Here is a 24,033-nt window from a genome sequence, read left to right on the forward strand (position 1 = left end):
AGTTACGAATCATCCATCCCATCGTCCGGTCCAAGCTTCTGGCAGTCAGAGGCTTAGGGACACCTAGAGTATGAGATTGCGTCCCTGACCATTCTGGCTATTAGCCACTGATGGACCTATCATCCATGAACTTATCTAATACTTTTTTGAACCCACTTATACTTTTGGCTTTCACAACATCCCCTGGCAATGAACTCCATAGATTGACTGTGCATTGTGTGAAGAAGTACTTCCTTTTGTTTGTTTTAAACCTGCTGCATATTAATTTCATTGGGTGATCTGATCTCTGGTTCATGTGTTATACAAAGGAGTAAATGAAAGAACAATCCACAGTAACTCCAAGATCTGTTTCTTGAGTGGCACCAGCTAATTTACACCTCCATCGTTTTTTATGTATAGTTGGGATTGTGTGTGCCAATGTTCATTGCTATGCAGTTATCAACACTTAATTTCATCTGCCAGTCACCCAGTTTTGTGAGATCCCTCTGTAACTCTTGGCAGTCAGCTGTGGATTTAACTGTCTTGAATAACTTTGTATCATTTGCAAACTTTGCCACCTCACTGTGTACCCCCTTTTCCAGATCATTTATAAAATGTTCAACAGAACTGATCCCAGTACAGATCCGTGGGAGACTCCGCTATTTATCTCTCTCCACTCTGAAAACTGGCCATTTATTCCTACCCTTTGTTTCCTATCTTTTAACCAGTTACTGATCCGCGGGGGGGAACTTCCCTCTTAACCCATGACTGCTTACTTTGTTTAAGAGCTCTTGGTGTGGGACCTTGTCAAAGGTTTTCAGAAAAAGTCCAAGTACACTATATGAACTGGATCACCCTTGCCCCATGCTTGCCGACACCTTCAAAGAATCTGAATAGATTGGGGGGGACATGATTATATTGACAGTACATTAAACCCATCTGAGGTATGGCTACATTAAAAATGGTGGTGATATTGGGGTTATAGCTCCAGTTGGATACCTTACGTTCTTATGTTAATTATTTACAAAACGGCCAGAGGAGGAAGGAGAGGAGGAGAGAGAAGAGATAGTGGAGGCGGTAATGCTGCTGTTGGTGGTCCCCCACCACAACTTTAGCCCAGTGGTTAGGACACTCACCTGGGATGTGGGAGACACAGATTCAAACCTCTGCTCTGAAACAGACATGAAATGGACTTTCTCAACTCACCAAAAATTATGAAAAATTTTATAGTTTGTGCAACCCGAACTGATTTTTTCTTCAATTTTTCAGAACTGCAACTGAACCAAAAAATCAATTATTTGCCTAGCTCTAGTTTGGAGCATGAAGAAAAAAAAAAAAAAAAGAAAAGTCACCCCCCTAACAAACTTAGCTATGCTAGCAAAAGCCGTAGAGTAGATGCAATTATACAGCCCAAAAACTGCTTTTGATGATACAGCTTATTTCATTCAGGGAACTGGTATAAGCTACATAGGTTCTGCCGGCATAAGCGATGCGAGGAGGCTTTGTTGGTACATACGGCACCCTGTTCACCAGCCACACAAATTGACGGTACACAAATGTGGTGATGGTAAGATTATAAAGCCAGTGCTCACATTTTCACTGTCTGTCTAACGGCAATCCAGTTACATTTAGCAAGAATAATTCAAGAATGCAAATATCTGTCTTAATATTTATCACTAATAAGTATTTGTATAATTATTTTGTTTTAAATCTATCCCTAGACAGACTGTTCTTCCCAAGACTCCCGATGGCAGCGTGATCTCTAATACAGGATTAGTAAACTTTAACTCAAAGAGAAAATCGGACAGTATATATGCTGACCCACATTTTCAGCACTTGGCAGTGCGTTAGTTTCTCCTATTAACAGTGATTTTACACACTACAGAACACAGCTGTCCCCTGCTGCGAGGAGAATGTTGTGTTAAGGTCAAAAACTAGAACATGCATAGCTGCATGATTTAAAATATATAACAAACTACCAACTCCAGTGGCAAAAAATCAAAAAAGGAAGGGAATGCAGAAGACGCCTTAAAAAAGCATATTCAGGTCCGGCTAGATATCACATACCAAGGAGAAAATCCATTCTCTGGAAGATGATAGTTTACAGTAAGTCAGGCTAAAGGGATATTCGTCAGGGCTACTGGCCCCAAAATAAGACTGAGTCTACTCTAAAACTAGACTTTACAGTGGAGGGAGGAAAAGTAGCACCACGCTCTATTGGCTAAAGAACAGGAAGTCAGGAGCTGTGAGTTCTATTCCTAGCTCTTCTATTCCTAGACTCACTGTGTTCCTGCAAACACTTATGCCTGTGCTTAACCTTACATGCCGAGTAGTCCCATTTACTTCAGTTGACTCCAAAGACTTCCACTGACTTCAATGATCTTTTGTTAGGCCCCTTGAGACACTGGGTAAATTACTCAACCCTGCTTTGTGCATCAGTTTCCCCATCTGTAAAATGGAGATAAGACCACTTTCCCTTAAGACTTATTAAAAATAACTTTTATAGAACCAAACATTTACACTTACCACTGAGTACAGTGCTTACTACTCTGAGTAGTGTCGCAGACTTCAAGTTGAAGCGAATACAATACAAATAAATACAATGGCACTAATCACATTAGTGAGCACTGTGCTTGGTCCTAAGCATTTGCAGGATCGCTTCCCTATATATTCTTCGAATGCCATAGAAACAGGAACCTACAAAAATAATCCTCCATCACCAATTATAAAATCTTCACCAGTTTCACTTATTGCTCAGTAAACACACACTGTGTATTGCTTGCTGCTGCAGCACTTCTCCAGGGCTGGGCCAACACCTGCTAAGGCAGGACCGTGTGGTGGAAGAAGTTGCTACATATCTTAAAGATTGTTCATTGCAGTATCATTAAACAAAATAAACAAACATCATTCATCGTGGTGAAAGAGACGAAAAAAATCAGTAGGAAATAAATATTTTCCAAGCTGCTACTTGGCACTGTGACCAGGAAGAGTAGATGAGGTCATTACAAATGATAAATGGCATGATTGCTCTTATTTATAAGTCGCTGTTAGACTTCTCCTTTGGGTGCAGAGTCTATGTGCAATTACTTCAGCAAAACTACAGTTCTCCTTGGCCATATCCTTATCTCCTCGGCCTTTGGCTGGGATGTAAGTGTCCGGGTATTATTTGGGGATGAAGCTCCAGCTTGAGCACAGAAAATCTTCTCCATGGCCATTAACTCCTCACTCAGTCTACACCAGACTTTTCAGAGAACGTGAGCAACTTCCCCAATATTTAGGTCACATTGTTCCCCTATCAGAGCCAAAACTGTGAATCAGCAAACTAATGTTATATCTGTCCAGCAGCAGTTACCTCTCTCAACATCTTTCTTTTGATATATGCTAACATACACAGATACATACAGACATACATACATTTTAAGCATGCACGCACGCTTCATTTTCATAGGGACTGAGCATCCACTGACTTCTGCACAAGCTCAGCAGCACCTCTGGAAATCAGGCCCATATTATTAACTTAACCCAAGAGTGCTGTTGAGAACTAACAGATCTATTTACACTGGCAAGGATGCTGGTTTGGATGCTTCCTATTTACTTTGTATATAGAGATGCTGCAGAACTGGTTGAGGATTTGTAACAGGATGGGAAGTATCCTCAAGGTTAGTGAGTCAGAAAAGTAGGTCTCCTACATAGAAGGGCAATTTATACTTGGAAGAGGAAACTGCTATATCTCACGTGCCAGAGACATGTCTGATCTTCCTGGCTAGGGATTCTAAACTAAGGTCCAAGGTAAGGGAAGAACGTGGGTGTAGGGGTAGCTTAAAATGTGCCCCTTCCAACAGAAGTGTGGGCAGAAAAGGTTAGGGCATTACATCCTACTCTACTTTTATATTTATATATCCGTGAATATAAACTGGTGCTGACAAACAGGGCCCTGTTTACTTTTATGGCAGCATCATGGGGCTTTACCTAGCTAGGACAAAGTCCCTACCTTGAAGGACTTGCAGTCCAAGTCAGGAAAATAAATGGGGCAGCAGTTCAAATGCAAGAAGGCATCAGTGGGAAGACCAGCACAGGAAAGCTTTGCCAGAGGAGAATGATTTAAAGAGAGGGTATGGAGGGCATTTAACACACAGTGGGGGCTAGGGATGGTTTGGAAGACGGGAAAAGACAAAGGAGGGATGGAGCCAAAAGGATTAGAGAAAGGAGACAGCAGAGCAGGTGATTTCTGCAGATGTCTAATTTCTGCCTCTCCCAGTCCTGCTGCACTTTGTTAAATCCCTTCTCATTGTAGTGGAGTTTAATTCAGTCCTTTTGCTTTTATCTGTTAGCGTGGAGACTAGTGATCCATCTGAAAGCGTTCTGAGCCTCTGATAAACGTATGATTAGCACAGCTGAATGTCTGATCCATCCATCAGGGAAACAGTGTTGGTCTATCCCGAGTGTTCACCTTGGGAGAGCATCAATGTTTGATTTAACATGGCCTGGCATGCACTATATCAATACATAAACCCTTCAGATAAATGTGTGCTCAAGTCTTGGTTTAATGATGAAGTTATTTGCATTGAAGAGGCACAGTACAGTAACCAGTGCCTAATCAATACTCAGATCACAAACTATTGGGGAGATATTATGAAGGCATATATTGGGACAACACCAAATATGCTCCACTGAGCCTCATCACCACTACTATTGTTCGGCAAATCTCCCACCAAAACACCTCCAATGGTGGGAGAGCCAATGTCAACCAGGTACTGCAGTTTTAAACATTGTGTCATCTATGTCTGTTCTTAGATATTAAGGCCAGAGGGGATAATTAGATTATCTAGTCTAGAGATTCTCAAACTGGGGGGTGGGGGCATGAGAAGCTTTGGGGGAGGGGGAACTGCACACATTTTACCCACCGCAACAAATAACTAGCAACGCTGATTCCGCTAGACATATCAGGTCCTCAGATAACACTCTGAATTTTGACATATTTCCGTTAAGCTTGTAGAGCATTATACAAAATCACTGCCATCTGTGCATAAATCCGTTTGCTACAACGCGTTGTACACGTTTAATTGTAAGCATCGACCTCAATTGCAGTTTCGCTTTTGCTCTTATTACAATGGATCATTGCCTCTGTTTGAATCAATGCCTTACTGTTTTTAATATTTAGTGAGAGTTGCGTGTTGATTTTTTTTTTTTAAACGGTGTATGTACCTGGGGGGCGGCGGGGAGGAGAGAGCCCTTAAACTACTACAGACACAAAGAAAGGGGGTGCGATCAAATACCACTGATCTGGTCTGATCTCCTGTATAACATAGGCCATAGCATCTAATCTACTTACCCCGTATCAAGTCAAACAACATGTATCTAACTAAAGCACATTTTGTCTTCATTTGAAGACTTCAAGAGCAGGTCCACATGATACAGTAGTGTAAACGGCTGAGCCACGTCCACCACTGTTGCATCTATTGTGGCTGCTACCGGTGGAATTGCACAAATGGTAATGCAACAGCGGGAGATTTGCCAACAAAAACCCACTAGTGTAGACACAGCCATCTTGGACTGGCACAGAAGCACTGCTCAGGACCTCCGTGTGCGGGATTCACATTCAATTCCCAGTCCAGAGCTTTCACTAGCCAGTTTAATGAGGACGGTGGGTCAGATTCTGATTTCAGTTAAACGAGCATAAATCTGGAGTGACTCCAGTCAAGGTGCTCTTGCTTTACACTGTAACCCATTCAGATCTTGGTAGTGGGAGGAGAGGAGAACAGTTAGCTGGATCGCCAGCAAAGCTGATTAAAGAGGCTTTTGACAGGCTTTGGTGGGAGCCCAGTCCTGAACTGGAGAGATGACTGGGGAGGAACCCCCACTACTCTGGCAGGATGGACTATGTGCGACCCACCTGGAAGGGGGAGGAGTATGATGTCAGAACCCAGTATGTGCGTTTTCAAAAGACACAGCACAGCTGTCACGACAGACTTTTCGGTGACTCTGTGGAATGGCGCGATACTGTTAATGACACTGTGCCTTCCCTCAGAGCTTAACACGGGTCTCCTGCCCTCTCCACCAGGCGTCACAGCTCCATTATTACCAGCCAGAGAGTGGCTATTTCCCTGCTCTGAGGCCACCGGTAAGCAGCCTTGGAATTGGAGACATTGCAGTCAAGGGCCTGTTGTTTTTTCCATTGTCTACCAGCATTCTTCAAGGTGACTGTAAATAAGACGATCACTTTACTCAAGTCGGGCATATCTGACCTAAGAGACACTGAGCTCCCATAGACTTCAACAGGGAGGGCTTGAGCTGGCATGGCTAGACTGAACCTCCAACAGTGTTGCTGTCTACACCACTATTTTTAGTGAGCTAATGCAAACATGCTAGCAGAAGGCTGTCTACCCAGGCTGGGAGGCTGGCTCCCAGCTGCAGTGTAGACACAAAGGCACCTTACACCACACTGGCAGAGTGAAGTAGTTTTAAAGCTGATGCAAATTCCATCTATGCTCACTTTACAGCCCCTTTACACTGCCAGGGTGGTATAAAAGAGCCTTAGAGTACATGAGAATCAGGCCCAATATGTCTGTGACTGGCAACAAGTTGAATTTGGTTTATAAATTCTAGGAATGCATTGCATTGTACAGTTGTTTCACATGGTTTCTGCTTTCCTTTATCTAACTAATACCCTGGTTTAATTTCAAAAGGGACTGTTCTTACCACTGAATGCATCCGATGAAGCGAGCTGTAGCACACGAAAGCTTATGCTCAAATAAATGTGTTAGTCTCTAAGGTGCCACAAGTACTCCTTTTCTTTTTGTTCTTACTATGTTTGTCTTGTGTCTATAACAATGAAGCCCTGACTTAACGGGGGGCATGGGGGCACTGCAGTCAGAAATCACAACCTCTTGCAGGCTATTTAGTCCTTAAAATGGACTACAGCCAGGTGCCCAAACTATGGCCCACGAGAGCATTTTATAAGGCCCCGGGGGGCCTGCTTCAACATAATATACTAACAGCCAACTCATTAGCGTTTTGTCGTCATGTTGACATTTTAGTTTAGTTATGTGTTCTTTACTGTTTTTTTTCTGATACACATTCTATGCACTGATCTCTATTTATTTTTAAATAGACAATACTGTACATCACAACCTGGAAAAATCATGGAGCAGGTCCTCAAGGAATCAATTCTGAAGCACTTAGAGGAGAGGAAAGTGATCAGGAACAGTCAGCATGGATTCACCAAGGGTAAGTCATGCCTGACTAATCTAATTGCCTTCTATGATGAGATAACTGGCTCTGTGGATGAGGGGAAAGCAGTGGACGTGTTGTTCCTTGACTCTAGCAAAGCTTTTGACACGGTCTCCCACAGTATTCTTGCCAGCAAGTTAAAGAAGTATGGGCTGGATGAATGAACTATAAGGTGGATAGAAAGTTGGCTAGATTGTCGGGCTCAACGGGTAGTGATCAATGGCTCCATGTCTAGTTGGCAGCCGGTATCAAGTGGAGTGCCCCTAGGGTCGGTCCTCGGGCCGGTTTTCTTCAATATCTTCATAAATGACCTGGAGGATGGTGTGGATTGCACCCTCAGCAAGTTTGCAGATGACACTAAACTGGGAGGAGAGATAGATAGGACACTAAGCTGGAGGGTAGGGATAGGATACAGAGGGCCCTAGACAAATGAGAGGACTGCGCCAAAAGAAATCTGATGAGGTTCAACAAGGACAAGTGCAGAGTCCTGCACCTAGGACGGAAGAATCCCATGCACCGCTATAGACTAGGGACCGAATGGCTCGGCAGCAGTTCTGCAGAAAAGGACCTAGGGGTTACAGTGGACGAGAAGCTGGATATGAGTCAACAGTATGCCCTTGTTGCCAAGAAGGCCAATGGCATTTTGGGATGTATATGTAGGGGCATTGCCAGCAGATCGAGGGACGTGATCGTTCCCCTCTATTCGACATTGGTGAGGCCTCGTCTGGAGTACTGTGTCCAGTTTTGGGCCCCACACTACAAGAAGGATGTGGAAAAATTGGAAAGAGTCCAGCGGAGGGCAACAAAAATGATTAGGGGACTGGAACACATGACTTATGAGGAGAGGCTGAGGGAACTGGGATTGTTTAGTCTGCGGAAGAGAAGAATGAGGGGGGATTTGATAGCAGCCTTCAACTACCTGAAACGGGGTTCCAAAGAGGATGGATCTAGACTATTCTCAGTGGTAGCTGATGACAGAACAAGGAGTAATGGTCTCAAGTTGCAGTGGGGGAGGTTTAGGTTGGATATTAGAAAAACTTTTTCACTAGGAGGGTGGTGAAACACTGGAATGCTTTACCTAGGGAGGTGGTGAAATCTCCTTCCTTAGATATTTTTAAGGTCAGGCTTGTCAAAGCCCTGGCTGGGATGATGTAGTTGGGGATTGGTCCTGCTTTGAGCAGGGGGTTGGACTAGATGACCCCCTGAGGTCCCTTCCAACCCTGATATTCTATGATTCTATCTAAATACATACAGAACAGAATCATTTTTGGCCCTCACATGGGGTGGCCCTCCTGTATAATAAGGTTGGGCACCACTGGACTAGAGCCTCATTGCGGTATTGTGAATAAATTAACACAGACAAGCGATTGCCTGCTCTGCACATGCTAACTGCTTTCAATGAGGATTTTATTTTTAGACAGTACATTCCCTGCCCACCAGCTGCAGCACACAGTGGACTAGTACTTTTAAACATGCAAGCCCCTGTATGGACAGTAGTGTCAGTGATCTATAGCAGTGGCTCTCAACCTTTCCAGTCTACTGTACCCCTTTCAGGAGTCTGATTTGTCTTGTGTACCCCCAAGTCTCACCTCACTTAAAAAATACTTGCTAACAAAACCAGATATAAAAGAACAAAAAAGTGTCCCAGCACACTAGTACTGAAAAATTGCTGACTTTCTCATTTTTACCATCTAACTATAAAATAAATCAATTGGAATATAAATATTGTACTTACATTTCAGTGTATAGTAGATACAGCAGTCTAAACAAGTCATTGTCTGTATGAAATTTTACTGTATACTGACTTCGCTCGTGCTTTTTATATAGTCTGATGTAAAACTAGGCAAATACAAAGACAAGTTGATGTACCCCCTGGAAGACCTCTGTGTACCCCATTGGTACGTGAACCCCTGGTTGAGAACCACTGATCTGTAGGCTGAAGGGTAGGCAATCCCTAAGGCGATTTGCCTGCCTCAAGTTGCAATTAAAAGGAAAAGAAAAAAAGATGAAACTGATATGCAGAACTTATAGAAATTCAAATTTTAGACACTCCAAGTCCTTTTTTGCTTTTTTGCGTCCAGGTGTAGCTGCACATTTGCTAGGAGCAGGAAGGGCTTAACTCAGATAGCTGCAATCCAAACAATATGCACAAGGAGGAAAATTGAGGATGGTTTGGGAGTTTACGCGTTCTGAAATTCCTTCTCTTCTAGGGTTTTAGTGAGCACTTTCATGGGTGTCGGAAATGTGGTTCCTGAATTCAGGACTGCTCTAGTGGTCTGCAATGCATTCATGACCCTACCTCTGTGTATAATAAAATTCTGTTTACCATTAGGGACCCAGTAAAGGTAAATGATTAAAATGGACCCAGGAACAGATATGTGCAGAAGAGAAAACAGGAGTTACAACAATTAACAGAAGCTGTGTGTGTATGCGTGTATGCATACGCATGTGTGCTTTAATAAAATATTTTGTTGACATGACAAGTGAACTCCAGAGCCAAGCAATCTGCCCAAGGGCATGGATCCCAGGGGGAGCTTATTTCTCTTAAAACAAAAACAAGTTTGTCGAGATACAGCAGTTACAGCCCCAGACAACCAAGTTCCACTACCTATTCCCGAGTAACAGGTATTTTTCATCTAGAAGAGGAGGGCAAAGAGATTGTCAGGTAAGATACGGCTGCTGCAGCTGAAATAAGGCACCTGGGCCCCTCTAGTTCCTGAATCCTGGATGACCAATTCCTGCCATAGTGTTCTGTACCGTACATCCCAGTGCCTTGAAAACATTACAAAGCAAACTGGTATTTACAGAGTAAAATGACTCAAATGCCCAGAGTATTTTAAACCCACACCTATCATTCCTGATGCTCCACTGTTAAAAAGCTTCTTTCAAACAGGTTTCAGAATAGCAGCCGTGTTAGAAAAGGAGGACTTGTGGCACCAATTTATTTGAGCATAAGCTTTCGTGAGCTACAGCTCACTTCATCGGATGCATTCAAACAGTGTGCTGCTAGATGGTAAATATTAATACTACCAACACGAACAGTAATTAAACAACAAGCAAGCTACTAAGCAACAAGTAGTGAAGGGAACCAAAAAACCCTGCAAGTCCTAGACAGGAGAGACACCAGAGCAAGGCAAAAAGCGCCTCTTACCTTGTCCTTGCTGCAGGCCAGAAAATCAGTACCTCAGCAGTGGCAGGCTAACTCCACAAAACTCATTAACAAAGCAATGGAGTTTCTTAATCAGCTCAGCTCTCTAGTCCAGCCACCACGGATTAGATCCAGACAGAGTGAAAGGTCATTTTCCACTGCACAGTGCTTCCAGTTCAAATATCCACCACACTTGTATGCCCTCGCAGCTCAACTTTCCCACCTCTCTTCTCCCAGGCTCCCAGTCCCAGCTCAGCTTCTCATGCTGTGGCTTTGTCTCCTGATCAGCAAAACCTCTGAGTCTGAGGCTCACACACACTGTCTCAGGCAGTACACGCTGTGCTTTGTGATTGAAACTCCACAAGAGGCCCCTCCCAAAGCTCACACTTGTGAAACAAGCTACACTAGTCTAGCTCCACCCTTTTACTCAGATGACTGCTTATTACACAGACAACAGCCCCAAATGGTTGAATTTCTAGTTTACCTCCTCCTGGGTCTGGGTTCCCTTCATTTGCCACTTTTTGTTTATTCCAGCAGGCCCAGGTTTGTAAGGCACAAGGAGTGGCCTGTTGACAGGACAATACGTTTGGCTCCAGAGATAAGAAAAATGATTTAATCAACAGAAAGGGAGGGCAATAAAAAGCTGACTCATGCATTCACACAGAGGAATTCTAGTCCTGCAGGGTGTAAGAGTCTACCTCCACGTGGTCTTGGGTGGAAAATCTAATGAAAAATCTTATCTAAATAAACTAATCCCCTTTCCTCCCTAAACTGTAAACTGCTCAGGGCAGGGATTTCATCCTTTATTCGTCGCTAAAGCGTTAGGCATACCTATGGTGCTGTATAAATAAATAAGTAGTAATAATATGAGTCAGGAAAAAAATCTCCCCTGTTCCTTTCTCACTTGTGGGCACATGTACACACACACACACTTACTTCCTGAGTGTCAGTGTCATGTCTTCTGTTACTCTAGCAATGGAGAAAGTCCACTGGAACATAAGAATTGCTGCACTGTATCAGAATCCTGCTTTCAACAGAGGCAGTCCCAGCTTCTTCAGAGGACGGGGCAAGACTCTTTACAGGCTTGGAAATTTTTTTTTTTTAAATTAAACTTTCCCTTTACTAAAAACCCCTGCAATTTGTTTTAAAAAACAACAGAGAACAGCCATTCACAAAAGGTTGCAAACACCAGGTCAAAACACATCTCTAAGTACTTTAACCAGGTAATTAATCAAATTAAACAGATTTAAACAAGTTTAAGTGAGTCTACATTAGGTGTTTGCACAAGTGTAACTAGACTGATTTTAAATCAATTTAAGGTTACACTGGTGCAACTTTTCTAGACAAGCCCTATGGATGATCTGGTTTTGTTAATCCAATTAGCAGGGAACTCAAGGTTTCTGCTCTGCAGTTACTCAGCTGTTTGGATCCACTTGGCAGAAGAGAAAACAAATAAGGCCAACTCTCTTTGACATCAATACCACGATTTTTTAACCCACTGAAGAGCATTTAGGTAACAGGTTAAAACCCTAGCTGGTTGGAAAATTTACATAAAATACTAAAAAAAAAAATATCCTCATATTTCCCTCACCACCATTTTCTGACACGCTAGAAGTAAACTTGCCTGTCTGTTTAGCTCTGCCTGAACAGTACCTGTCTGTTTAGCTCTGAAGCAGCCTGCAGGAAGGTGGGAAGAAAACTGCAGGTGCCCCTTCTTCTCTAGTGCAGATTCTCTGAATGAGGCCTCGTCAGCACTAGGATTTAATATGAATATAGCTACGTCTCTCAGGGGTGTGAAAAACCCACACCCTTGACGGACGTAGATATACCAGCCTAATCCCAGTGCTAGGTCAAGGGAAGAATTACCTAGCTACTGCCTCTTGGGGAGGTGAATTACCTTCACCGACAGGAGAACCCTTCCTGTCGGTGTAGGTAATGTCTACACTGAAGCTACAGAGGCATAGCTGCAACGGTACAGCTGTGCCACTGTATGCAGACAAACCCTGAGCTTCTGCAGGTTCTTTCCAAAGGTTTGATTGACTGACTAAAAGCACTGCTGATTTACACCAGCCATGATGAACATATGGTCCGTAGCCTCCCGTTTAACTCGGCACTCTCAAAGATTTCAGTAAACAGCTTGGTCAATGTCACTACCACATTCACTGATCCTCAATTCCAAAATGGCAAGATACGGGACTATGAAAACATCATAAACTAAAACAGAACATAAAAATCATGGAATCCATGGCTCCTCAGACTAAAACTAAGTCACAGCTACAGGTGACCATAACATTACCTAACTCACTGGCTGTTGACCCTTGGAAACCTGAGATCCATACTCTATAAGGACTTCTTTTTATCAGTTTTCATTAGCATGCACACATGAGCACTTTCGCTGTATGGGTGCTAGAAGGCACGTCAGCATAGTAGTAAATTCCGTGTATTTGCAGTGTATGCTTTAATGAAAAGCTATTACAAAATCATAGAAACATAGGGTTGGAAAGGACCTCGAGAGATCCTAGACCATCCCTGACAGGTGTTTGTCTAACCTGTTTTAAAAACCTCCCATGATGGGGATTCCACAACCTCCCTTGGAAGCCTATTCCAGAGCTTAACTATTCTTACAGTTAGAAATATTTTTCTAATATCTAATCTTGCTGCAGACTAAGCCCATTACTTCTTATCCTACCTTAAGTGGACATGGAGAACAACTGATCACTGTCCTTTTTATAACAGTCCTTATCATATTTGAAGACTATCATTACCACAGATTACCACAGAATATCAGGGTTGGAAGGGACCTCAGGAGATCATCTAGTCCAACCCCCCTGCTCAAAGCAGGACCAACCCCCAATTTTTGACCCAGATCCCTAAATGGCCCCCTCAAGGATTGAACTCACAACCCTGGGCTTAGCAGGCCAATGCTCAAACCACTGAGCTATCCCTCCCCCAATCCCATTCCCCTCCCAGTCTTCTTTTCTCAAGACTAAACATGCCCAGGTTTTTTAACCTTTCTTCATAGATCAGGTTTCCTGAACCTTTTTCATGTTTGTTGCTCTAATTTGATGCACATTCTTTCCATTTTGATGCATTCTTCTTACAGTGTAGCACCCAGAACTGCACACAGTACTCCAGCTGAGCCCTCACAAGTGCTGAGTACAGCAGGACAACTACCTCAGGTGTCTTACAGACGACACTGCTGTTAATACACTCCAGGATGACATCAGCCTTTTTTGCCACTGAATCACGCTGACGACTCATATTTGGACTTGGAAGCATTAGATTTTTATGGGTAAACATTGATTTCACTGTACGCAAACAAACCAACAAAGTATTTCCATTGATAATAAGTGAAATTTACATATAGGCAAAGAAAGAAAAATTCCACTTGAGAACTTACGTAAGTCTGATTTAGGACTAAAATTTTGACATAGGATGTTGACAATTTGCATTTTAATGGTTTATAAAGTTTTAACTTTTTGGTTCTCAACATCTGCTGCAATTAAATAATTATTGTCTGACACCCCCCCCCCCCCCCAATAATCTCCCACAACTGCGAAAATTTAAATCAAGTATCATAAAAAATGTTTTAAAATAAACATTGATATTATCCATCAAAATGATAAAAAATTAAAAATCGAATTATGTCAAGCCTATTCATATTCAATTTGTGATCCACTATAACCCCCAGCTCCTTTTCAGCAGTATCTAGGAACCAGACAATCATTCCCCATTTTGTAGTTATGCAACTGATTTTTTCCTTCCTAACTGAAGTACTTTGCACTTGTCTTTATTGAATTCCATCTTGTTGATTTGAGACCCATTTCTCTTATTTGTCAAGGTAATTGTGAATTCTAATCCTGTCCTCCAAAGTGCTAGCAATTCATCCCACCTTGGTGTCATCTGCAAATTTTATAAGCACACTCTCCACTCTGTTATCCAAGCCATTAATGAAAACATTGAATAGTATCGGATCCAGGACCAATGTTGGCTTTGGTCAGACGTTTTCAGCTTTAACCCCAAACTGGAAACCCTACTTACTGTTCTTGGCAGCCTATGGAGAGTCTCCCATGGCCACTAATGATACTTTAGGGAGAACATGAGCCACTACTTATTTGAAGAGAGCAAAGATGTACCAGAGAAGTTGAGTAGCACTGGCAAACCGTAACAACCTGGTAAAAGGAGGCTCCTTTACCTCGAAAAGGATTTTTAAAGCATGGCTGCATCCAGGGCTAGATTAAAACATAGGCACGTGCCTTGGGTCTCCAAGCTTCTGGAGTCACATGATGACATGAGAATCACTGCTTTCATTTTTTAAAAACAAAATGTTTCTAGCCCTTATGATCGTGGAGATAGCCTTGAAACTGTGATCTGAGCCCTGGTGTAGACAGCACTATGTTGGTGGGAGAGCTTCTCTCACTGAAATAGCTACTGCCTCTCATGGAGGTGGAGTTATTAAGCTGACAGGAGAGCTCTCTCCCATCGGCTTAGAGTGTCTCCACCAGAAGCACTAAAGCGGCACAGCTGCACCACTCCAAGTTTATAGTGTAGACCTGCTGTGAGTTTGGAGACTGTCTGAAACAATGGCTCGGCAAAGTGCGAACTGCCCCTCATCTAAATGAGCTTTTAACTCTGATACCTGGCTGCAATGAGGCGTGGGTTGGGGGGGGACATGAGTAAGATATCACCTCAGCAGAGGACTCAATGGATGGAAGTTCTTTGTTGCCATCGCCCCACCACTGTTCTGCTGGGGTGGTGGTGGTAAAGGCCTCCACACAAGTCATCTTCTGGGATGGGGACTGAGTTCTCCCTTCTCCAGAACAGACCCTAGCCCAGGAGTTCTCAAACTGGGGGCTGTAATCCCTCAGGGGGTCGTGAGGTTATTACGTGGGGGGTCGTGAGCAGTCAGCCTCCATCCCCAAACCCTGCTTCGCCTCCAGCATTTATAATAGTGTTAAATATAAATAAGCATTCTTCATTTATAAAGGCGAGTCACACTCTGAGGCTTGATGTGTGAAAGGGGTCACCAGTACAAAAGTTTGAGAACCACTGCCCTAGCCCATCTGAAGGTCAGAGAATGGTGGTCTAGGTAGGGAGCAGGCTGCCCAAAAATGAGTTATGGTTGGCCCCTGACACTGCAGATCCAAGGCAAGGCAGGGCCACAGGGAGCCCCATTTGGTATGTGCCCAGGGCCCTGGATTTTCTTAATATGGCCCTGGTCACATCCACCCATCTCAGCTAGCAAGTCAGGCCCCAGAACTCTAAATTCTTCACACCACTGCTCTGGATGATTATAGTAACTCAGGCCTCTGGAAAATTCAATCGAATTAGCTGAAGGTATGAATTTAAAGTGGATTAGTTAAACTTCATTAAAACTCTGTGGACACTCACTCAGAGCTTGTCTATACAGGATACTCAGGCCTGGTCTCCACTTAAGAATTTATACCTGCATAGCTATATTGGTCAGGGATGCAAAAACCCAAAACCAAAACAAAACCCCAATCACCCCATATCACCTAGCGATACAGCTATGTCAAACCCCCACCCCTCCAAAAAAAACCCCAAACCTCCAGTGTAGACACTGCTACATGGACAGAAAAGTGCTTCTGCTGATGTAGCTAATGTTGTTCGAGGAGGTGGTATTCCTACAATGGCGGAAAAATTCCAGCCAGGGTATTTAAGTGGTCTTAATTCAGTTCCGAATTTTACTTCTGAATGAGAATAACCACATAGGGGTTTAATGTGATTTAACTATTCCACTTTAAATTTGCACCTCTAATTAACTGGAATTAATTTCCCTGAGAGTTCCCTTGTAGACAAAGGAGGCAGCTTCTCTGAAGTGGAAGCCAAGAAATCTGAGTTCTATTTCAGGTTCCAGTTTCCCCATCTGTAAAATGGGGGCTAATATAAACCTTTGTGCCTTGAGATCTACAAGTGAAAACTGCTGTTTAAGTGCCAAGGCCATTATGTATTACAAGAATTCCAATGAAGTCAATGGGACTACTCACCATGTGTCACCTTTAGTCTTCGCACTCTATTATTATTTTAAGGCTAATATACTACAGTAATAAATTTGATTTGATTACTATTATTGTGTATAATCAGTCTGTTCCTGAATGTACCCAATTTATGCAGGGATGTCACACAATGCAATGTCTAACATCACAGTGAGGTCACAAACTGAGATGTAGAATCTGTGGATAAATTAAGCAAACTGGAGGCCAGAGGGATTAAAGAGGAATCTGCTTCTGTTTACACAGGCATCTTGGCAAACAGTAGGGCTGGGTGAGCAATTCACAATGAATAATTTGTTCAACACATTTTGTTTCTTTTACTGTTCACAGATGGTCCTCAAGCAACTCACAATTTTCTTGAATGTATTTGTTCAAAATCATTCACCAAGTCAAGCCTACAGATAATGCTTGTTCTCAGTGTGATATTCATAATTTGAGCTGTTTTGGTTGGAAGCAGATTACAATATCATATTTTTTTTCTCTGCCTGGATGAGTTTAACTTGCAGAATGAGGTTTCCTGTGTGTATATTTATGATGCTGACTTTAAAATTATATTTCTGCAAATACTGTCTAATATTCACTTATAATTAACACAAACGTTCCTACTACCAAATTAATTTGCCAAAACATTTGTAGAAAATGCATACAGAATACAATGAAAGTAAATTCAATTAAAAATTCAGATCAGCAAGCCTAAGACAGGAAATACAGAAACACAGGACAGGTATATCAGTCACACAAATATTCAGGAAAACATACTTGGCTGGGCCTGAACTCCACTCATCCCCTTTAACTATGATGCACTGAACCAACACATTACTCACAGCTTGCCTTAGGCAAGAATTCTGCAAGGCTGAATTAATTAAGTATTCAATTTTACACAGTTTGATTTAAAAGCAAGGCTGCATGTTATAAATGCTCCTACTTCCCAATAACTGGAATGAGAATGCAAGAGGACTGTCACAAACAACATTAACTCCTTTCCTAATTTAAAATGGCGGTTTTATTAACTGGAGATTATCTCTCTGATGATGATCACGGTGCTTTAGGAAAGATTTTACTACGTGGCTTACAATGTGTGCTTTAAAGGTGGAGCCGTCAGCCCTGAGGAAACTTGGACAACACGACAAAAGCACGGTTCCATTCCACAGGCAATGCCGCACAAAATGTTCACACTGTAAGGCAGTCTAAATTCTTGCATGGCATGGCATGGCATGGGGTTTTTATTACGTTTAACATGGGCGCAATTGTGTTGATTTTATTTTCCACAATTTTTCCAAGACTTATATTTTTCCTCTGACAATTTATTGTGCATGGATCAAAATATCTAATGGTAGTACAAATGAACGACTTGCATGAAATGAAACCAGAACAATATGGCTCACATTCTGCTACATCCACGAAAGGCAAGGGATATACATCACAAATGTAAAATATGTATAAATGAGAGGCAAATCAGACCCTGTATCTTCTTACTTCAGATAGAGGGTGAAGTATCGGGAAGGCAGTGTAGTCTAGCGGCTAGGACAAGGGACTGGAAGCTAGGAGACCCAGGTTGGAATTCTGACCTTGCTGAAGTCAGTGACAAAACTGCAGAGGTGCCTTGATTAATCTGACTGGGGTTCATTCTCATATGACTGGGCTAATGTTAACATTAGTCATGTGGCTAAAAAAATCATCATGCTGTCCGTTCACCTTGTAACTTTCTCCATCTTCCAAACTGGCGAATTCAACCATGGAAGGAAGGCACCTTATTTTGCGGTGTCATTTCATGTTTTGCCACACTTATCCTGTAATCAAGGCCTCTGAAAAAGCCTGTTTATAAGCAAAAAGAAAAGGAGTACTTGTGGCACCTTAGAGACTAACCAATTTATTTGAGCATAAGCTTTCGTGAGTTACAGCTCACTTCATACGATGAAGTACTCCTTTTCTTTTTGCGAATACAGACTAACACGGCTGTTACTCTGAAACCTGTTTATAAGCTAATTTGGGAGACATTAACATTACAGTTGAAAGCTGGTGGGGAGGTAGAGAAGCAAAACATCACACTACTAAGGAAGAGGCAGGCTTGGGAACAAAATCAGGATTCCCACTCACAGGGCCCCTGCAGATTTGCCATAAAGATGTCTGGGTGCCGTATAGTATTTCGGGATTGATGGGAGTGCCTCACTCTTATGTTCTCCCTTTGTGGTTGGAGCCATAGTGGAATAGCCTGCCTTGCGTGCCCAAGTTTACAAGAAATGAATCAATGCATGTGTTTTTCACTGACCAAGGTAAAAATAGTTTGGGAAGATATATGGCCAATGGTGGATCAAGCAGACAGCTGAAGACTTTTATCTGCCTTTTCCTGAACAAAGCAAGTTCCTGAGAGACTGATTCAAGAATTAAATGAAAAGATTCACACTGTACTTATAGGATTAAATCCTGAGAAAGAATGAGCATGAGGTTGACACAGGCCTTAAATAAAACCCTGCGAATGAAGCTTCAAACCAGCAGAGCCTTCTGAATTAATCATAAGCGCAAGCTGATTCACAAACTAATAAAGCGGGCCCTGAAAGCCAGAGTAATGTCCAAACTATATCTTGCAGCAAGTTTAAACTCATTGGAAAAGAGAGGAAAACCCTGCCTCAGCAGTGTCTGGGCCATCTAATAGAAACAATTAGATCTGTCATTGACTGTAGTAGGAGACCTTGTAAAGTATTTTAAACTATGCCTTCTTCTGTGCTAATTTAAGGATTCTCCCCAAACGTATGCAATGGGGCACATACAAACCAAGGGACAATTAACTGCTCTAAGAACGCCTCAAAGATTATTATCTCCCACGTGGTTTAGATGACACGATGTCCCCTTTTTGACCTGCTGTTTAAGTCTCTTTTCACTTTCTCTGGAGATGTAGCAACATTAATGTTAAACCAATAGAGCACAAGAGCCGCAGGCATGTACGTTCAGAGCCCAAGTGCCACCCCCTGCTGACAGATAGACTAAGCAGACATTCTGCTGCCTGTGTGAATTTTCATGGGGCCAGGGTGTAATCGGAGATTCAAGGTATGCACCAGCACAACCCTTGATAAATCCACATGCAAAAGCAGGACCAGATTGGAGGTATGTGCCATGCATCTGTGGTTAAATCTGTCTGAAAGTATTTCCACTCCGCAGCTTGACTCCCATAGTAATTTACAGGTACGCAGTGCTATAATGAAAGAATAGGAAAAGCAGGGAAGGGTAATCTGCCTTTTGCCTAATTTCAAACCTACTGTAATACTTGTGGATTGGAAGCTCAAACTGACTGCTATAAGGTTCAGGTCTTACTTTGACACAAATGGTGAGAAAAACAAATCCACCTTAAAAGACCATCTTGAAAACTGGAATAGAGAGCAGGCAGAGTGAAAAAGAAGATAGTGTGTGAAAAGAAGACACGTTTTATTATTAGTACTTTGGTGCTTGCAAAAAGCACTGCTTATGGCCCAGTTCTACCACATTGCTCATGTTACCTTACTCCACAAGTAGTCCCACTGATTTCAGTGGGACTCTATTTCTTGATGTTAGTTGCCAGAATAAAGTCACAAAAACTGCAATAAGGTATAAAATACCAGTCTCTCTCCTTCTGTCTATGCACATGCATATAGACTGTATTTATGTTTACCCTGATGCACACAGACCTAAATACGCTAAATTTGTCTGCAAGTCTCTTTCCTGGTTAAAATTCCACAGAAAACCAGGCCAAGACAGGATTAGATTAATGCGAACTAGGAGCCTTTTAGTTCCTGCCTACAGTGTCCACACAGGAGAGTGCAGCAAAGCAATTGGTGTGCACAGCTATTCATACCCCCAGAATCCAAAATGCAGGGCAGTGTAGGCAAAGCCTAAATGCTGCCTGATTGCTTTTGAAGTTGAGTCTCTCTCTCTGCGCCAGCTCCCTGGGGCTGCTAGAGACCAAGTGCAATGCAGAAATCCCCGGTGTGTGTGTGTGTGTGTGCGCGCACATCACTAAAATTGTCCCTGCACTCCACCTCTATCTCCTTTAGCAAGCATTTCCCAACAGCTGATAGACTCTCAGATTGAAGCAGGGGAGGGGGCTGGTTCTCTGTTGGCCTACACCTTGTGTGGTGATTGACATCTGGGCACAATGGGTGTAAAGTGCTACCAAATCAAGAGTGGCCACATTGTGCGTTCACTTTGTATTGGTGAAAAAGACTACAAAAGGTGCAAGGCAATAACCACCAGCTATGTCTGGAAACTATCTACTACTTAGGCCCTGTCTTCAGGAGAAAATTATTTCATCATAACCTAAGGTGTGAATTTAAATAGATATAGTTGTATCGTATACCCGCCCTATAGGCAATCTTATCTAGGTACCTGTTTTTCATTTAACTTATGTTGCCTGAGAAGGGTTTTAAGATAAAGTGAAAAAAGCCACTGGAATAAGAACATCCATATGTTGGCTCATATCAGTATAACTATATTGTGATACTTTCTTGTGTGGACAAGCATGTAATTGGAAGAGATACATGTCCAGGACCTAACCACTGGAGCTTCAAAAATGGAGGCGGGGTTAATGCTGGGTATACCAAAATTTACACTTCCGAAGAGAACAACCCATTTACACACAAAAACCTGGTAATAATTTTCTGTAACATCTTGGAAACCCTTAGAAAATATGATGCTGTTTAGATTACAAATAATATTTATTTGACTGCAAATAATACCCATGACTCCATGGAGTTTGTGTCTAAGAAACACTACCATGAATGCCCAAAAGCCATTTCAGCACTGCCAACATTTATACTCGCTTCTTTTTACTCCTGCAGGGAAATATCTACACTATTAAAGGATTAGAAAGGAGGAAAAAATGCACTGACCTTCTAATGCTATGTATTCTTGGGAATTTATTTGAAATGCTTTAAATTATTGCTTGTCTCTCACTTGCTAAACCAGCCAGTGATTTACGGACTTTATTTATGTGCACGTACAGAGTACTTTTAGATCTACCAGCAAAAACTAAATTCAAAACTGAGTTAAATTCAGAAATATATGCTCATAGCCCCAGACTCTTAGCTTTATGTGGAGGGAGCATTCCGCACATACAGTTTTACAGCTTTCTAATCTTCTTTTCATGCTCCCTGAAAATCCACTGCTCATCCTCGTTTGCTAGAAACCTCCTCTAAACCATCATCGATAGACACCAAAAGCCTCTTTTAACTGCTGACACTCTTGGTATCTGTGCTTAAATAACTGCCCTTTTCAGCAGGAGGTGAACAGGGGCATTCAGGGCATATTTCACAACTTCATGTCGAGTTCAGCTGTGCAATTCTAATCCTGGGTCTGCCACTGACTCACTGTCTGGCTTTGGGAAAGTCCTATGCTCTTATCTGCTTCCTCGCATGGAGCAGAGCAGCTATGGGCCTGGGTGCTGGTGAGGTGGGAGGAAACTACTCCATGACATGTTCCGGTGTTGCTGCAGACTGCAGGCACTGCGGAACTGGGCTGGGGTTGGATGACTTGTATCCTGCTGGACTCTCCTCTCAAAGCTAATACTGAGGAAACCAAAGGAAACAACTGCAGGCAGAGGGACGGATTCTGGAAGCCTTATGCGCACACAGTCCTCTGAAGTCAATGGGACTTTCCTGCAAGTGTAGCTTTGGGCTGCTGCAGGCCATGTCGGGTCCAGGTCTGGGCACCTGAACTGAGAGCAGGGTGCCTGTCTTTCCTGTGGTCTCAATGATCCCCTGCTGAGCCCAGAAGGCATGGAGGAGGATGCAGAGGGGACAAGAGCCAGAACTGAGTGTGTTTGGGGTGGGGGTGGGGGGGGAGGATGGAGGGAAGAGGTTAGACTGGCGGGAGGGGACTGGAGGCTGGCAATGGTGTGTGTGGCGGGGAGGGAAATGGGGTCTGAGAAGTGATGTGTGGAGAGACTGGGGCTGGGTGCTGGGCAGGTAAATGGGGCAGAGGAGAACCGGGAGCCAAAAGGTGGGGGGCGGGGGCAGACTGAGATCAGATGACGAGCTAAGGGGGCTGGAGCTGACTGGGCAAAGACACTGGGACTGAGAACCAGTGGGGTGTAGTGGAGACAGATCTGATGAGGAGCCAGGACATGGGGGGAGAACTGGGACCGGCTGCGCAATGAGACTGAGACAAGGAGTACTGGGGGGTTTGGGGAGAGGTCTGGAGATGGCGAGTGGGACTGGGAGCTAGTGGGGATGGGGAATGTGGGTGGGAGGGAAGGAACGACTGGAGGCCAGGGTGGCAGGAGAGAGACAGATTGGATGAGGAGTCAAGAATGGGGACTGGGCCAGAGACAGGGAATCCTGAAATGCGAGACTAGGACTTCCTGGGTGAAGAGACTGGGATGAAAAGCCTGAGGGGAGGAAAAGAGAGGACGGAGACAGGGACAGGTTGGAAGGGATGGACTGAAGAGTCTGTGCTACTGGAGAACACTCTCCTGCAGGACCTGACTTGAGTCTCACCATTCCTCTGCTTTTAGCGAAACTCTGTGAAATTTACTGGCAAAGTGGGTGTCCCACACCCTCTTGTGCTGATCCACATGGTAGAATTCTACTTCTATCAGTTACTCCATCAGCTCAGGTGGATCTAAAGGATCCAGCCCTGCTGATGGGTGTCAGTATCATGCCTCATGATGAAAATTATTTTTCAGGTTGCTTTTTTAAAAGCCTAGGGGCAAATACACAAATGATCTACATTAGAAAACATTCTTAAGGTTGCAAAATCAAACACTCAAACGTTAAGTGCCAGAATTAAGGTTTCCTATGCAACCTTAATTCAGTCCCTTTCTGCAGACCCATTATAATAGTGTTTAATTATATGAACACATACTTTTTCCCCACAGATCCCTGCATCATTCACTGCACAGGATGGACCTGCTGTGAGGAAGAATCAGGGCTGTGTAGCAAAAGAGGCTGTTGTCTGTAAAACCACTGCGTCATTTCTTAGAGAAGTTGACAGTGTAGTGAGCGAGGCAGGTGACTGCTGGAAGAGAAAGGGTGGTCTCGTGGTTAAGACAGCTGAGTTTTGCCCTGGAGAACTGGATTCTATCCCACAGAGTTCCTACGTGATACTAGTCATTTCACTTAAACCAAACTTTTCACAGGCTGTCACTAATTGTGAGTTCCTCATTTGCTGAGTGCCCAACTTGAGATCCTTGGCATCTGTCTGACATGCAGAAGCGCTGAGCATTCACAGGTGAATTTGAAGTCAATGGGAGCTGTGCTTTAAACATATCAAGTGCTATACAATGCTAGAGAGCACTGAAATGTTAGGGCCTAGGCATCTCAAATTGGGCACCCAAAATTAGTGGGCATTTTTTTACCATAATCTCTTTTTGTCTTGGTTCTCCATTTGTAAAACAGGGATAATAATAACCCCTTCACCTCATCGGGCGAGGCTGCACGGCAATAATTTATGAATACTGTATGCTGACCTAGCTATTGGGATGTTTATTGTATGGTGTAGGATGTTTATTGTAGGAATGTGTTGGTTTAGGTCAAAGCAAGCTGCTGGGAAAACAAATAGGAAGCATAACAGCTTGAGACAGTCACTCCTCTGCCAACACTTGGCGAGAATGTCTCCTGTATTGTTCCTGGTGATGTTCTACCTCTGTCCCCTGCTGAGCTCACTGGACCAGTCTGGCAAAGGGGTAGAGGGTCC

General features: G+C 43.1%; 2 protein-coding genes across 6 annotated transcripts in view; one reads left to right on the top strand and one right to left on the bottom strand.

The window, feature by feature from the left end:
- The window catches only part of KCNJ5 (potassium inwardly rectifying channel subfamily J member 5), a 241,303-nt gene extending 234,153 nt beyond the window's left edge, over positions 1-7,150 (top strand). Inside the window, exon 10 of the mRNA XM_037882266.2 lies at positions 7,091-7,150. The gene's annotated coding sequence lies outside the window, so the exon portion shown is untranslated. The remainder of the gene's footprint in view (positions 1-7,090) is intronic.
- ARHGAP32 (Rho GTPase activating protein 32) overlaps positions 1-24,033 on the bottom strand; it is a 266,577-nt gene that overhangs the window by 57,011 nt on the left and 185,533 nt on the right. The window contains exon 1 of one of the 5 annotated variants that reach the window (XM_037882263.2): positions 10,361-10,659. The exons of the other annotated variants lie outside the window; for them this stretch is intronic. The gene's annotated coding sequence lies outside the window, so the exon portion shown is untranslated. Of the gene's footprint in view, positions 1-10,360; positions 10,660-24,033 lie in introns of those variants that run through there. 5 annotated transcript variants of the gene reach the window in all.

The sequence above is a fragment of the Chelonia mydas genome, chromosome 22, assembly GCF_015237465.2.
Source record: "Chelonia mydas isolate rCheMyd1 chromosome 22, rCheMyd1.pri.v2, whole genome shotgun sequence".
NCBI lineage: Eukaryota > Metazoa > Chordata > Testudines > Cheloniidae > Chelonia > Chelonia mydas.